This window comes from Schistocerca serialis, chromosome 4 (assembly GCF_023864345.2).
Source record: "Schistocerca serialis cubense isolate TAMUIC-IGC-003099 chromosome 4, iqSchSeri2.2, whole genome shotgun sequence".
NCBI classification, from domain to species: domain Eukaryota; kingdom Metazoa; phylum Arthropoda; class Insecta; order Orthoptera; family Acrididae; genus Schistocerca; species Schistocerca serialis.
Genome location: NC_064641.1, coordinates 725,204,438 through 725,222,336, shown reverse-complemented (window position 1 = coordinate 725,222,336; position 17,899 = coordinate 725,204,438). Strand labels below are relative to the sequence as shown.

General features: G+C 42.4%; 1 non-coding gene across 1 annotated transcript; it reads left to right on the top strand.

Annotated features, from left to right (window-relative positions):
• Positions 1-5,362: 5,362 nt before the first annotated feature.
• Positions 5,363-5,437, top strand: Trnas-cga (transfer RNA serine (anticodon CGA)). The gene has a single exon. It is a non-coding gene; the product is annotated as a tRNA-Ser (tRNA).
• The last annotated feature ends 12,462 nt before the right edge of the window (positions 5,438-17,899 follow it).

Sequence of the window (17,899 nt, the reverse complement as noted above, 5' to 3'; positions counted from 1 at the left end):
TATAATAATAATAATGTCGTGTGACGAGGGTCTCCCGGCGGGTAGACTGCTAATGCTCTGAAAAGCTAATTATTTGCATATTACAGCATCTTCTTCCTGTCGGTTAAATTTCGCGTTTGTTGCACGTCATCTTCGTGGTGTAGCAATTTTAATGGCCAGTAGTATATATGTGTAAGGATAAATAATTAAATAAACAAATATTATGTTCATGGTGTGGGTTCCTGTCGTCATGTCCTAGTTCATGAACCACGGGCAACGTATGAGTGGCCAAATAAGTGGTCCCGACAGTCGGGATACCAGTTACTTTGGAATAAGGCTGGGCATCTCGGACATATTCTGAGTCGTGGTCACCCTTGTGCTTATACGGCAAAGACTACCAAATCCACCGGTTAGTCCCTCAGCCGTTAGGGGTAAAATTCAATGGGACTCGGGGCAAGTAAGGCTAGCAACCTGCTTCCCTGGTACTTTAAATATGATGTTGGCAACAATCAGAGCAAAATGCCTCGGACCTTTGGAGGTGACGGAGTCCCACCTCTAACTGACAAACCAGGGACTCCTAAGATACGACTTGGCAAACAAATGGTAATGAGATGGGGAGCTATTAATATCAATGGGGGCTACTCTGGAAAGAAGGTAGAGCTGGCAGAGGCTGCAAGTAAGATGGGGCTGGACGTTTTAGCTGTTAGTGACATTCGGGTAAGGCGTGAGAAAGAAGAGGAAGTGGGAGAATACAAGGTCTAACTGTCAGGAGTCAAAGCAGGAATAGCACAATGGGGTGTAGGGCTTTACATCAGGAAAGAAATGGAACCCAGCGTAGTTGCAATAAGGTATGTAAACGAACGACTGATGTGGATAGATTTGACAGTGTCTAGCAAGAAAATTAGCATTGTGTCAGTATATTCGCATTGTGAAGGGACAGATCAAGATAAGATGGATAGTTTTTATGATGCACTCAGTGATGTAGTTGTTAGAGTAAAGGACAAGGACAGTGTTCTGCTCATGGGTGATTTTAATGCCAGGATTGGAAATCGAACAGAAGGGTATGAAAAGGTTATGGGTAAATTTGGAAAGGATATGGGGGCCAACAGGAACGGGAAACAACTCTTGGATTTCTGTGCCAGTATGGGCTTAGTAATCACAAACTCCTTTTTTAAACATAAGAACATTCACCGGTATACTTGGGAAGGCAGGGGAACCAGATCTGTCATTGACTATACAATAACAGATCAGGAATTCAGGAAGGCTGTGAGGGACACACGTGTATTCAGGAGATTCTTTGATGACACTGATCGTCCGCAGCTCGTGATCGTGCGGTAGCGTTCTCGCTTCGCACGCCCGGGTTCCCGGGTTCGATTCCCGGCGGGGTCAGGGATTTTCTCTGCCTCGTGATGACTGGGTGTTGTGTGCTGTCCTTAGGTTAGTTAGGTTTAAGAAGTTCTAAGTTCTAGGGGACTGATGACCATAGAAGTTAAGTCCCATAGTGCTCAGAGCCATTTGAACCATTTGATGACACTGATCATTATTTAATCCGCAGTGAAATTGGTATTGTGAGGCCGAAAGTGCTGGAGGTCAGGTCCATACGTAGGAGGATAAGAGTGGAGAAACTTCAGCATAAGGAAATCAGGCACAAGTACATAACAGTGATCTCAGAAAGGTACCAGATAGTTGAATGTAGTCAATTACTGTCATTGGAAAAGGAATGAACAAGGTACAGGGACACAGTACTAGAAGTGGCTGAAGAATGTCTTGGAACAGTAGTGTGTAAAGGTAGGATGAAGCAAACAGCTTGGTGGAATGACACAGTCAATGCAGCCTGTAAAAGGAAAAAGAAGGTTTATCAAAAATGGCTACATACTAGAACTCAGGTAGACAGAGAAACTTATGTTGAAGAAAGAAACAAAGCCAAACAGATAATTGCAGCATCCAAGAAGAAATCTTGGGAAGACTTTGGAAACAGGTTGGTGACTTTGGGTCAAGCTGCTGGAAAACCATTCTGGAGTGTACTTAGCAGTCTTCGAAAGGGAGTTAAGAAGGAAATGACAAGTATTTTGGACAGGTCAGGAAAACTGCTGATGAATCCTGTGGATTCCTTGGTCAGATGGAGGGAATATTTTGAAGAGTTGCTCAATGTAGGTGAAAATACGATCAGTAATGTTTCAGATTTCGATGTGGAATGGGATAGGAATGATGATGGAAATAGGATCACATTTGAGGAAGTGGAGAAAATGGTCTATAGATTGCAGTGCAATAAAGCAGCTGGGGTGGATGAAATTAAGTCGGAACTCATCAAGTACAGTGGAATGTCAGGTCTTAAATGGCTACACAGGATAACTGAAGACAGATTCCATCAGACTGGACAAAAGCAGTAATCACACCAATCTTTAAACATGGAAACAGAAAAGATTGTAAGAACTACGGAGGTATCTCTTTAATCAGCGCAGTGGGTAAAATCTTCTCAGGTATTGTTGAAAGGAAAGTGCGAGTATTAGTTGAGGACCAATTGGTTGAAAATCAGTTTGGATTCAGGCCTCTTAGAGGTTGTCAGGACCAGATCTTTAGTTTACGGCAAATAATGGAGAAGTGTTATGAGTGGAACAGGGAATTGTATCTATGCTTTATAGATCTAGAAAAGGCATATGACCGGGTTCCTAGGAGGAAGTTATTGTCTGTTCTACGAGATTATGGAATAGGAGGCAAACTTTTGCAAGCAATTAAAGGTCTTTACATGGATAGTCAGGCAGCAGTTAGAGTTGACGGTAAATTGAGTTGATGGTTCAGAGTAGTTTCAGGGGTAAGACAAGGCTGCAACCTGTCTCCATTGTTGTTCATATTATTTATGGATCATATGTTGAAAACAATAGACTGGCTGGGTGAGATTAAGATATGTGAACACAAAATAAGCAGTCTTGCATATGCGGATGACTTAGTTGTGATGGCAGATTCGATTGAAAGTTTGCAAAGTAATATTTCAGTGCTAGATCAGAAATGTGAGGAATATGGTATGAAGATTAGCATCTCCAAAACGAAAGTAATGTCAGTGGGAAAGAGATATAAACGGATTGAGTGCCATATAGGAGGAACAAAGTTAGAACAGGTGGACGGTTTCAAGTGCTTAGGATGCATTTTCTCGCAGGATGGCAACATAGTGAAAGAAGTGGAAGCGAGGTGTAGCAAAGCTAATGCAGTGAGCGCTCAGCTACGATCTACTCTCTTCTGCAAGAAGGAAGTCAGTACCAAGACTAAGTTATCTGTGCACCGTTCAATCTTTCGACCAACTTTGTTGTATGGGAGCGAAAGCTGGGTGGATTCAGGTTACCTTATCAATAAGGTTGAGGTTACGAATATGAAAGTAGCTAGGGTGATTGCAGGTACTAGTAGATGGGAACAATGGCAGGAGGGTGTCCACAATGAGGAAATCAAAGAAGAACTGGGAATGAACTCTATAGATGTAGCAGTCAGGGCGAACAGGCTTAGATGGTGGGGTCATGTTACACGCATGGGAGAAGCAAGGTTACCCAAGAGACTCATGTGTTCAGCAGTAGAAGGTAGGAGGAGTCGGGGAAGACAAAGGAGAAGGTACCTCGATTCGGTTAAGAATGATTTTGAAGTAATAAGCTTAACATCAGAAGAGGCACCAATGTTAGCACTGAATAGGGGATCATGGAGGAATTTTATAAGGGGGGACTACGCTCCAGACTGAACGTTGAAAGGCATAATCAGTCTTAAATGATGATGATGATGATGATGACTACATTTTTTAACTTTTAATTTTTTTTTCCACATATATGGTTTGTGTATATACATGTGAACATAGTACACACAAATAAATAAATATTTACATCAGACACACATACACACACACACACACACACACACACACACAGACACACATACACACACACACACACACGCACACGCACAAAATAACATACACTATGCAAAAATGGTCATTCCACTACTGTTCCCTCACTCGCGCGCGCGTCTCATTCTCTCCCTCTTACTCAGAGTCCCCCACCCATTTTCTCACTGCAAGTGAGTAGTGTCAGCACAGGAGAGTTTCAGTTCCATCATCACAAATGACCCTTTTATCGCCATGACGTGACAGGCTGATTTTAGATTGCAGCACAGTGTACACCTTGTGTTCTCTCGATCGAATACTGGTCTGCCGTGCCATTTGTGGCTGCTGCCCCGCAAACAGTCTTCCATAGAGAGGGCTCTTGATGCCATATGACGCACACCCTTAGCCCGCCGCCTCTGGGTGGCACTTTTCAACGTGCGATATGCATACATTTTTGATCGCACACTCACAAACTCCACAATCAGTAATCCATTCGCCTCATCTTCCACAAGGCCAATAACCTTCTTGTCATGTGGAACAATACCATAAGGATTATCGGCCGTGTATGAGGACGTGTCGAATACATTACTGTGCTTGTGTTACCTGATTACTTCATATGGATCATAGTTCTTAACGCAACAGACGAAGCTATCTGTATCCTTATGAAGTAAATTAGGATCTGTGTAATGAGTTTTCGCCAACTCCTAAAGAAAGGAGTACTCGTAGAGTTTGGATACGTCTAGTATGCAGATCCCCACATAAATAGGTTTCGTAAACTCTACTGCAGTCTTCGCCATTTCCACAGCAACAAAGTTAAAATTTGGTCTGGCAATGCATTTTCGTACGCCAAAACGCCTATCCCATTCGGTTCTAATCAAAATTTCACCTCGTTCCCTCAAATTCTCCATTGTTTTGCCGAAAATTGAATTATACATTAATTTACAAAAATCTTGGTCAAAGTCACATGTCATGGAAGCTCTCTGTCTCATATTCAAATCAGTATTCTCCTTCAACCAGGGAACTTTTTGAAGGAGCAGCCTAGTAACTCTAGCCATCCTCCGTGTCTGGTTCCCAATATTCTTGTGTCTGGAAATGACTGTAGAAAGCATAGCAGCAAGCAAGCAAGACGGGGCCAGAAACAGCATCTTAGCGGACGCCTTTGTTCCAAGTTGAGGCTTGCCCATCCTTTGTACATCGTTTAAGAGAACCTGAGAAAGCTTCCGGTCTGCCACAACTTATGACAGCTTGTGGTTCCCCCTGGACGGGTGAACAGTGAAATAATACCCATTTTGCGTTGAGTCGCTTTCGGGACCGCCTGTGTCGCTTGTATACCACATGGAAATTTGAGAATAATCAATATAATGAGTGAAACTTCCTGACAGATTAAAACTGTGTGCCGGACCGAACTCGAACTCGGGACCTTTGCCTTTCGCGGGCAAGTGCTCGGAGAAGAGCTGTGAAGTTTGGAAGGTAGGAGACGAGGTACTAGCAGAAGTAAAGCTGTGAGGGAGGGTTGTGAGTCGTGCTTGGGTAGCTCAGTTGGTAGAGCCCTTGCCCTCGAAAGGCAAAGGTCCCGAGTTCGAGTCTCGGTCCGGCGCACAGTTTTAATCTGTCAGGAAGTTTCATATCAGCGCATACTCCGCTGCCGAGTGGAAATCTCGTCCGGAATATAATGAGTGTTTGCGCTAAGAGTGTTGATGGCATTCGAACTCCTTCTACTCAGGTCTTCATGGTGTGGGGACCCTGCAAGACCGGTGGGCCTCTCTCTGGCTGACATGCACTTCTGTAGCTGGAGCCATGTGATGTGCAGCATATACGGTGGCAGTTTTCTCTGGTCCCTGAGTGTTGGTGCTGTACTGTGACATGGTGCATGTGGGCTTCCAGACAATGTGGGCGTGGGACGCATGAGCGTTTTTAACGATATCAAGCATGTAGCCATTAATAGATCGTGTTTCTCAATGCATTACAGCGGTATTTGTTGTCGTTACTATCATATCATGCGGTGGACCCTTCCCTCCCTCCTTCTTCATCTTGGTGTAGCTGAGAGAAACAGTGAATTTAGGAATCCTGTTCTACTTTTAAAAAAAGAAAATACATTTTAACATCTTCAAGATGTGATATTCCACACTCCGCACCAGATTTAATAACTCCTGGAGCAGTTCTTGAAGAAAACTGCAAGAAATGGCAGAATGAAATATCCCATGCTAATTCCAATGTCACCTGCAGAGCAAATTACAGCTCTCTCTCCCTCTCTCTCCCTCTCCCTCTCTCTCCCTCTCCCTCTCTTCTCTCTCTGTCTCTCTCTCTCTCTCTTTGTATGCAACGATCTTTTTTTAAAGTGCATTTGGGTCAGCCCGCTACTAGCTTTGTGACGTCATCAATTTGTGCGTGTGAAATAGCTATCGCAACCGTCTAATATACCCTACACCACTATCACGTGACCAGAAAGTAATTGTTTATCAACTTCAGCAGTATTTCAGGATCGAATCCCCGTCAGGTATTTGCGTTGGAAGCAACTTAAGTCCACACCTCCTGGCACTTTACAGAAGAAGGTAGGAGACCAGGTACTGGCAGAAGTAAAGCTGTGAGGACGGGGCGTGAGTCGTGCTTGGGTAGCTCAGTTGGTAGAGCACTTGCCCGCGAAAGGCAAAGGTCCCTAGTTCCAGTCTCGGTCCGGCACACAGTTTTAATCTCCCGGGAAGTTTTATATCAGCGCACACTCCGCTGAAGAGTGAAAATTTCGTTCTAAATCGATTGATGATAAAAAATTCGTTCATCTCGTGATCATTACTGGTAAATATTTTTTTGTTACTGCTGGTCGGGAGTCTTCCTTTAATATTTTTAATATAGCAATAGGTGCCAGTTCCTGATCCCAATACTTCGTTCTATTTAAATATTTTTTTAAAGTAAGTATGGAGAGCTCCTTACTTACTGTTGTATGTGGCAGAAGTGAAAACTACCTTACCGCTTTATTTAATGTGTCCTGGTGTCCTTTTGATCAGTACTTGGCAAAAATGCTATCTGGAAGAAAATTTCTCTCATGCCTCAGTAGCACATAATGCAGAGCCTTTTTGCAAGTGCCCTGTTGTGAATTTAATTCTTTGAATGTCGTTCAAGTTATTAGGAATGGCATCTTGAAATGACTGTGTGAACACAACAGTGTGACTCTAATATCATCCCTCTGAAAATTTCGTAAACAGCAGTTGTCAGGGCATGTTCTCATCTATGAAGTATGCAGAAAAAGATGGCACAGACTGTCCCGATTTTGCATTGTTCGTTAGTGGTGCACGCTGTTATTTCTGCGGACATTCGTCAAAAATAAATGCACAAGAATCCAACAATTTCAAGTTACTTTTTAATTCTATTATCTCACAGTGCATGGGTTTCATTTCTTTACGAAGATTTTCTATCTGATCGTCATGGGCATATCAGTTCTTCCTAACTTGTTTTCCATGTTCTCAGAAACAAATGTTTCGATGTCTCTTAGAGGATTTTTAGAGCACTGTTCCAACTTCACTGAGAATTTGTTTATTTTGACTGCAGCACCAGTTGGACATATGCTTTTTCATTTCTTTGTGTTTTGTGTGGCCCAGTTGGATATTCCTACTTGTCTCGAAGATAATTATCAAGCTATTTCTCTGTCTGGTCCAAACTGCCATCAGTTCGGTGAGACAGATTTTCAATGCTTTCATTAATTTTAGGTTAGTCACTAGCTAAGTGGCGTTGCTTGGTCATGAGTGGGTCAGACTATTGTGTTTATTCACTCTGAAATGGAATCTGCTGTACTGACATCTATGCAGTGTGGGTTTGTCCAATTGCAATTGAATCTATTGTATTGACCTTTTCTGCAATTGAATCTATGGTATTTATTTTTTCTGATATTCGCTTTTGTTCTTTTCGCATTCAGGACTGTACGTTTGGAAAGCTGGTAACAAGACCTACACTGTTTCTAATTTTGCTAATATATCTGACATTTTCTTGTATAATTTGCACAGTCGTTCTTTCACGCCCAATTTTAGGTTCTCTAGCTAATGATTCCTCATATCAGTATTTGCCTCAAATCACAAAAATTGAAAATGATCACTTTATCCTGCGTCACAAAGTCATTTAGGCTGAATAACTTACGTACGACTAAAATGCTAGCTGCATATAACAATGACTGACTGAGTTACAGAAACAGTCCTGAAGTGCTATGTCCAACAAGGGAACATGTACGTAACATACAGTATGAAATCTACCTAAATTCTCTAAAAAATCGAAATTACTACAGTTAACTGTATTATTGCACATTACAGATATCACTAGTTGCCAGTTTTACTGGAATGAAACTTCTACAGCTACGTCTCAATGCATAATGTGCTAGGGCAAACTTCAAGACAAGAAAAAAATTTACAGTATGCGTTCTGAATCCTGGACAGGTTATTTTTAATTTTTACGTTTGGATTTTGCCTCGTTTTCACATCAGTATAGTTCATGAAACAAAGTGTACATACTGGATTAGTTATTTGAAAAATATTTCCATATATCCCACTAGTTTGTACTCTCCCTTTCTGCCACGTTCTGTTTCATTTAACAGTTTATTTAATCATGTATTTCCTTTGGTTGAATGTCCTTACTTAAGTCCCATCTAAAATTTTTTTTTACTTCATGTGACCAGGAATATTAAAAATATTCATTTGCTACATTGGTGTTCTGTAGATGGGGTTATGAGAACATAAAGAATCTTTTTCACTAATGAAGTGTAGAAGACACGAGACATGCGTTAAATTTACCTCATTTTCAGGTGATTTATCTTAAACTGAGTTTTCATAAACGCTCCGAGTACGCACTATTTTACATCTCCTTCATATACATTGTAGGTATGTATGCCACACTCTTCATGCTAATTTCACTGTATGTCACGGTGGATGTCAGTTAATGATGAAGCTAGGTACAAAAGAGCATCTATTTGCTTGTACTTATATAACAGAACTGAACCTCTCTGGTTTCATCTTCAGCTTCTAAAAGAGGGAGACAAAAGGACACGCAGAAAATAAATAAATTTTTACCATATTTCATTGTATGCGATAACATGTATTTAATATCGCCTATCGAAATAAATCTTGCTACGCTAGAGGAATAAAATGAAACTGAGATATTAAAATTAGGGCAGCTTGCCACAGTGTGTACCAGATATGGTTTCAGCGAAAAGCTTTGCATTCAGTGCACTGTCTCGAGAGACAGGGAGACGTGGCAGCCTCTGGTCGAACCCGTGCGGCAGTTTTACGACTGTGGCTGGTACAACAGCAGTCTGAAGTACGATGTGACTTTCAGGTGATTTGGCACGCTCGTTTGGGAGAATCGGGGAATGCTCCCCAATTGTTGCCTGACAAAATAGATACACAAACACTTAAAATACGATAACGCACCGGACAAAATTTTCACGATTCACAGACAGATAGTGGGCATAGCTTCCCTCCCTTTAGGGTCCTCCCAACTTCAACATTATTGTCAAACGGAAGAAATGTATTCGCAGTTGCGAATACGGGCAACCAACGACTGTATAATGAAATGACGACAGTGAAAATTTATGACGTACAGGGACTCGAACCCAGATTTCTCACTTATCGCAAGCAGGCACCTCAACATTCTCATTTTTTAATTTTTTGAGGGCATGGAGGGAAGGGTGGATAGGGCAGAGAGAGCAGAGGTCGAAACCTGAGGCCTGGTCACGGTATCCAACTTGCTGTCAAGGTATTAGGAGTGGTGAGGGGAAATCAATACTAGGAAATTTTTCTAATTCTTTAATATATTTTTATTTTCTCTATGTCACACCTAAAATACGTGTAACTAGCACCACATCGTGCACTAAATAAACAAAACAAGTAGTCTACGGACTTTCCTAAGCTGGTGAAACGGAAAGTGTGCTTTGTGCACGATGCAGAAGGGTGAGCCGCTACTCTTCTTATGCTTCATCATCCAGGTATGTCTTCACACATGTCGTAGGTTATTCCATCGAAAATCAGACGTGTTCTCGTCAGCTCAGTCAATGGGTATCTTCTCCTACCTGTTGATGATCCAGCTGCGTGCAGGGTCGCATAGGGCACTCCCTAAGTAATTAGAGGAATATTGCCTATGCTTTGGGTTCCATAGAATGTTACAATGACGTTCTTGTAAGTGGTTTCGGAAGTTCAATACATTTTTAGGTTCATCGTGAAATAAATATTGAACCTCATGCTCACACGGACCCACGTGACTGCGATGAGAAATACAGTTCATGCCGAAAAATTAGAGGTGATGCCTTCTGCCGCGCCACATCTGAGACGGTGCTCATCCATGCCTGGTACTCCGCATTCCACACGCAGAGGCGAGTGCGACATACGTATCTTGCGGAGGCGAGAGTCTTCGCCGCTCGCCTGCTGAGGGCAGATTGTCATTAGGCTATATAAAGCTGCGAGGACGGTGCGTGAGTCGTGCTTGGGTAGCTCAGTTGGCAGAGCACTTTCCCGCGAAAGGCAAAGGTCCCGAGTTCGAGTCTCGGCCTGGCACACAGTTTTAATCTGCCAGGCAGTTGCATATCAGCGCACACTCCGCTGCAGAGTGAAAATCTCATTCTGGAAATATCCCCCAGGCTGTGGCTAAGCCATGTCTCCGCAATATCCTTTCTTTCAGGAGTGCTAGTTCTGCAAGGTTCGCAGGAGAGCTTCTGTAAAGTTTGGAAGGTAGGAGACGAGGTACTGGCAGATGTAAAGCTGTGAGGACGGGGCGTGAGTCGCCCTTGGGTAGCTCAGTTGGCAGACCACTTTGCCTGCGAAAGGCAAAGGTCCTGAGTTCGAGTCTCGATCCGGCACACAGTTTTAATCTGCCAGGAAGTTTCAATTTTTATTTTATTATTGGCTGAGTACCAGGCGTTGCCAGGGCATGTACTTACTCCAGTTCTGTTAGCCTGTCTCGTTTCTCCTCGCTCTGTCCACCTCCTCCACCCCCATACTCTGTCCTTTCTCTGTGTCCATTTACTTCCATCTCTACTCGTCAATCTCTTTTTCCTTTTCTCTCTCCATTTCCCTCTCTCCATTGTCCATCACGTCCTCCCCCTCTCTTCCCCCCCCCCTCTCTCTCTCTCTCTCTCTCTGTCCACCTCCTCCAGCCCGCAAATACTGTCCGCCTCCCCATCCGCCTCTTTCTCCATTTTCTCATACCTCTCCCTGTCCTTCTCCATCTCCTCTTTCTTTTCTCTCTCCACATCCTCCCCATTCGTCCATCTCCTCCCTTTTGTGTCCACCTTCTACACCCCCCACTCTGTCCACCTCCCCGTCTCCCTCTCTTGTGCATTTTCTTCCCTCTCCCTTTGTCTGTCTTATCTTCCTTTTCTCTATTTTCTGCTCCCCACCTGTCCACCTCCTCCTCCCCCCTCTCTCTGTCCATCTTCTCCTCTTTCCTAGTTCAGTCCATCTGCTCCTCTTCTCTTTCTTTGTCCATTTCCACTCTCTTTCTGTCCATCTCCTCTCACGACCCCCCCCCCCCCCCCACCAAGTATATGTGTTGTACTGTTTTCTAGAAAGCCTTCTAAAATGGGTCTAATAGGTTCGAAAGTTGACACCAGAGTGATCATTTTATTAATGCAAGTCTTTATCTCACAGTTATATAGAAATTCCATAACATGATATACCAACAGTCTTAGTTATTCTTAGTATTTGTTACGCAAAAATATAATTATTATTAATATTTTATGTTTAAAACCCGTGAAGGTATAGAGGTTTCTCGTTCCAAAATAATATTTCATCATTGATAGCACATTTCGTATACATAAACCCACTGTTATATGTGAATATTGTCCGCAAAAAGTGCTGAAATTAGAGTTGCAATTGTACTAAATTGAAAGGTCATGTCTCATGTTGCAGTTTTACTGCATCAGCTGGGAAAACGTAGTGAGCAATAAACGTTTTTCCCCATCTCTGTTTTTTGGGGATGTGTCAGCAAGAAAAAAGTTCATAAGGGTTTGACATTATGTGTTGTGTTGGTGGCAAGACACTAAGTACTCTCGTTCCCAAATAATGGATGAATGTAGTCTTACCATTTGCGCGTCGTTAGCCACGCTTGTTTCTTCACCGCCATTCACAGTTCTTTGAGAGGTAGGTGGTTCTTATCCCCACAGTACTTCTTTCCAGACAATAAGTGATATGCGTACCAAGTTTGACGTCGAACCAATGGTTCAGGAGTAGATGTGGAATGTACATACATACATCTACTTTTCTAATATGTATGATTTTAACTCTGTGGCCGTTGGGCCTAGTGGTATACTAGTAAACAATGTACCTAGAAATCGACAGGCCAAGGTATCGAATCGCGGTAGGACTACTGGAAATTTCAGTCTGCCTTTAATCTAGCCTGCGCATTTTAACGGCATGAGGAGTCGCCAAAAATGGTTCTGATCCCACGTTAAACTGTAGTTCTCCTTTCCCCATATTGATAACTGGGGCATATTAGGGATACGCAGGGGGCCGAAGCGGCGTACTGAGGCACAAGTAAGTATATACTCAGGTGAGAGTCATGGTACACCGATAAGCTCATGCACAGCTGCCCGCAATGTCGCGTACACACGCTATAAAAGGACAGTGTATTGGCGGAGTGGCCATTTGTACTCAGATGATTCAATGTTTTCGACGTGATTATGGCCGCACGACGGGATTTAATGGACTCTGAATGCGGAATGGTAATTGGAGCTAGATGCACGGGAAATTCCACTTCGAAAATCGTTGGGGAATTCAGTGTTTTGAATCCACAATGTCAAGAGAGTGGCAAGGAAATTTAGGGCATCACCTCTCACCACGCACTACGCAGTGGCTGGCAGCCTTCACTTAACGACTGATAGCAGCGAGGTTTTCAAAGAGTTGTCAGTGCTAACAGACAAGCAACGCTGCCTGAAGTAATAGCATAAATCGATGTGGGACCTACAACATAGGTAGCTGTTAGGACAATGCGGCGAAATGTGGTGTTAATGGACTATGGGAGCAGACGACCGACGCTAGTGTCGTACCGGTTGGCCCATGACGACTAGGAAACCGTGACTTGGTCAGGTGAGTCCCGATTTCAGTTGGTAAGATCTGATGGCAGGGTTCGTGTGTGGTGCAGACCGCACGAAGCCATGTACCCAAGTTGTCAACAAGGCATTGTGCAAGCTGGTAGTTGCTCCATAGCGGTTTGGGGTGTGTTTTTATGGAATGGACTGGGTCCTCTGGTCCAGCTGAACTGGAGATGGTGATGTTCAACTAACTGAAGTCTATTTGCAGCTATTCACGGACTTTATATTCCCAATCAGCGATGGAATTTTTATGGATGACAATACGCCATTCAGCGGGCCACAATTGTTCGTAATTGGTTTGAAGAACCTTCTGGACAGCTCGAGCGAATGATTTGGCCACCCTGTCGCCCGACGAGTCACATGGAACATTTATGTGACAGTGCGCTGAAGCCTGCACCGGCAACACTTCCGCAATTACGGACGGCTATACAGGCAGCGTGGCTCAATACTTCTGCAAGGGACTTCCAAAGACTTGTTAAGCTAGTGCCACGTCGGGTTGCTGCACTACGCCGGGAAAAGGAAGTCCAACACGATATTAGGAAGCATCCCAAGACTTTTGCCACCTCGGCGTACTCTGTGAGCGATAGCCATCCCTGACACGACAGTGGTCAAGGTAACGTAATGGAGAGATATCGTCTGCCTGTGATTAGCGTTAAATCTGATCTGCGAATTAGCGTATTTTAACTCTTTGTGTGTTATATGCTCTGAGCCGAAGTATCGGGGACAGCTCAGCATTGGTCTAAACCAGCCTGGGGATCCTCTAAAAAGCCACATTCAGGCTCGTCTTTCTAGCACACCATGGTTGTTACCCCGAAGCGTGGGTTTCATGCGACTCCGCCTAAAGCTATATTCGTATAGATGGATCCGAGGGCTTCCATAATAACTTTGCTGATTTGTGTATGCTGATATTACAGCACTGATCTTAACTCGTTACGATGACCTGACTGTTTTCGGAAATGTCGAAGTTACTCCTTATCTCTCGTCGACAGCGGTTGTCTCTTTCATTAATGTATTTTTCTTCTGTATTTTATGTAGTATCAACTTTTATAATTTGTATGATGCAGGATTCATCCCAAAATAGAATATGGGATCTTTCTGATTCATGGTTCTGACGTCTGTCAAATCGCTCTTTTTCCAGCCATTCTGGTTTCTGGTATCCATTTCCTGTTAGAATTGGGAAATCCGACCAGTTAAATAAAACTCATACTGGCATTTCGGTTCTGAATAATCGGTAATATTCAGTTTGGTCTCAGTTATAAAAGGTGCTTTTCTTTTTTAACTAATTACCGAGTAAAAACTCGAAATATCATTTAGCTGTAGCAGCAATGCTAAAATTTTTCGGTCTTAAATAACACATTTTTTTATAAAAAAAGGAATAATTTTCATTCGTATTTGCATTAGATTGAAATATTGTGTAATTAGAGAAAATGGGAAAAACGATCAGCACTATTTTAATAACAATGCGGACAGAAACGAACAACAAACACATGGCTTAAGAACTGATGCAGCACTGCTGAGACAATAGTGTCCATATTGCTACGTGCCGTGCGTTAAAAGTAGGCCTACGCGTGTGGGTGCAGTGTGCAGGGCCTGTTCCCACATTATCTATAGGTAGTTTCTCGCAGTCGTCACCTGAGATTCGCTGTATTACAGAATGACACCAACCCTAGTCTGAACACATTTTTACGAAGTGGCGTAACAATGAAGTACAGTGATTAGAGATTTCTCTGCCATTTGTATGAAATAACAAGAGAAGAAAGAAATCATGCTAACAGTAAAATTTAAAAACTTAAAATAATTCATTCAGAGTGTCAATAAAAACACAAAGCGGCTGATCTGCTGCCTGTGTCTACACAATATGCCCTTCTCTGCTTGTAGCCCTTGAAAACGTGGAAAATTAACAGAGTTCTTCAACCTCAGTTTTTGCCCTTTAGCACTGACTATTCATAATGCCCAGATAGTGCTACGATGCCCGATTAGAAAATGAATTTTGAGCAGAGTTTGAATTAATTAGAATCAGTAGGAGAATATTGGTGATTTTTCGCAGTATTCAACCACTTATCAGCAGCGAACAATGGAAGGACTAAGTTTTCTTTTATTTCCCCATTTAGTTTAATATTCTGATTCTACGCATTTTGAAAACCAGGTGCTCAAAATTTTTCCATCTTTATCCAGTTTCTACGTTTATTATAGTAAATAATAGTAAGAAAAACCTAGACTCGTTTATTTCAGAAACTGGTTATTTTGAACAGTTTCAACAGTGAGGTTAAAACGGCGTGAGTAAAAGCTAGATTACATAAATTCGGTTCTTTTAGCGATAACCGCCGTCCATATATCCTGTTTCTCGTTGTTTTTGATTGTTTATTGGCAGCTACAGCTAATGTAATTTCAGCGGACGATATCTTTTGTGTCTACAGCATCTTACCCTTACGAAATCGAATTGCCAAATGACAATATTATCGATGCTTTGGGATCGATTCAATGGTATCCGGCCAAACAAGTTAAAAATAAGATAAATTTGAGGTATCAAGAAAACGGCGGGGTAAGACAGAGAGCTGCAAAATCATTTGGCTCTGTCCGCGCAACTCGTACAATCGTATGACTGGGGAGACGAGCGCCGTACGAGCGCCCGCAGCGCCTCTGGTGGCGAGGCGCCAACCAGCGGCCGCGCCTGCGCAGGTGACCCCCGCCCGTCGCTGTAATGAGCCCACTTCAAAGGGCGCCGCCGCCGCCACGGCGCGAGCGCGCCAGACACCAGCCGAAGCGCTGCAAGGCGATACAGGGCCCGCTAGTGTCGGCAGCCGCCGCCAGGGGCGCCACAGCAGCCGCGAGTGGACGCTCTCGGTACTTCGTGCCCTGTCTGGGCGAATTTCCTTCTCTTCCAAATGCGTGAGCCGTGCGTGGAAGGTGAATCATTCCTCAGTCGTTCCCTTTGAGAATAAACTAATTAGATTGTAGTGTCAACGCTATGTAATTCTCTCGAGCTACTGTGGAGTAAAGCGAACATTTACTAGAGTAGCTCCGTTTATTTTCTCCGTAGGTGAAGGCATTTGGCAATGATTGATAATTAAACACAAATTAAAGATATTTGTGTCACAAAAACATATAATATATTGTTGTTGACAGTTTTCTATTTCAGAAACAGCACTGCTTAAGTTAAAACATTGTTTATGCAAGAGTAATGTGTACTTACAGGAAAAGCAGTACCAAATACATGTTTGTTTCTCCGAGTAGTTATATTTGTTCTTCACTGTACATCAGGTGATACACTGTTTCTTCATTTTGTATATGGAAGTTATACGTGTCAGAGATATGACTATATTTGCATTAACGAGATAGACAAGTCACAGGTTAAGATGCTGACGCTTGCCTGTTTAATTTAGTGTACGTCAGAATACTGTTTGGAGCACTTGAATATTTAGGGTGTCTGCTATACTAGTATGTTGCAAGTCATGATTTACATATCAAGCAATTTTACGTTTCGCAAGAATAGGTGCAAAATACAGAAACTGAAACAAATAAAGACACATGCATGTCCTTCATAAAAATGTGCTACTGTTTACTTGAATGAGTACACCAACCAGATCTTTTTACAAAAATTTATTTGTGTTTAGACTCGTTTCACTTTTTAGCCCAATTTAAATTGGCATAATACGGCTATGTATTCAGAAGTATTATATTTATAGTCGATATAGGCATAGTAACGATGGAAATATAACAGTATTACGCCAACTTAAAGACAGGCGAAAACCAGAAGCGGACCTTAGCATAAGTAAATTTGTGTAAAATGATCGATTGCTGTATAAATTCAAGTTATTTAATTGACAACCACAGACCTTAATCACCAGTATAATGGATAAATTAATTTGCAGTGTTTATAGCTAAGAGATTCTAAATAGATTTCAGTAATATGGTCAGAGCCTTAAAATTAGTGTTAGATCTGTAATTATCCCTTAATCTAAATCTTTATCTATATTTTGCAAACAATAGTGAAGTGCATGGAAGAGTGCATTTCCCATCGCAAATTAATATTGTAGAAACATATCCATGTTTTGTTTTTGATTTTGAGTGAGTACTACAGAAAATTATTGACATTCTTGTTGTTAATTTATTTTTCCGAAATAGTGTTTTGGAATTAGTCTTAATGCGATGGTGGCTTGACAAGTTCTGGGAACGGAATACAAAAAAAAAAAAAAAAAAAAAACAATGTACTTACATCACTGAAACTTTTTTTTACTTTTCAGTGTAGTCTTTTTGTAGATTAATTCACTTGATCCAACGGTGCTCCAATACCTTGATCCCATCCCGAAAATTAGTTTCCTCCAGGCTAGCAAAATAGTAGTTAACTCCAGCTATCAATTCTTCGTTTGAAGTCAATCTTAGTGCACTAAGAAAAATTGTCAGTTTTTAGAAGAGATGGAAGTCTGACGGAGCCATATCAGGTGAATAGGGCGGGTGTGGCACCAATTCATACCTTAGTGGGTGTAATTTTGCCATGGCGACGGCACATGTGTGCGGGCGCGCGTCAAGAGTCGCGGCACCCATCTTTCAGATAATTTTTCATTTCTAACTCTTTAGTTAAAATATGATATACCCTTTCAGATGGCATCTGGCAAGCGTGGACAATTTCACGCATTTTCAATCGGCAATTCTCCATGTCCATTTTGTTCACCTTTGCAATGATTTCTGGAATAGTGACACATCTTGGCCGACCACTGCGCGGATCATCTCTCTCCCGACCAAATTTAAATTCAGTTGTCCACTTGGCAGCAGTTGAATATGAAGGTGCAGAGTACCCAGTGTATTCTGGAAATCGGAGTGAATGTCCTTCGCTTTCATACCTTTCTTTACGAAGTACTTAATCACTTCTCGAATCTCGATTTTTTCCATCTTCGCAAATCACTATGCGGGAACAACAGAGCCACGTCGCCGCCACAGCTCTCTTCCAAGCCCGGATGACGCCCTCTTTCCCTCCAACTATCCCTTCTGTCAACTCTGAT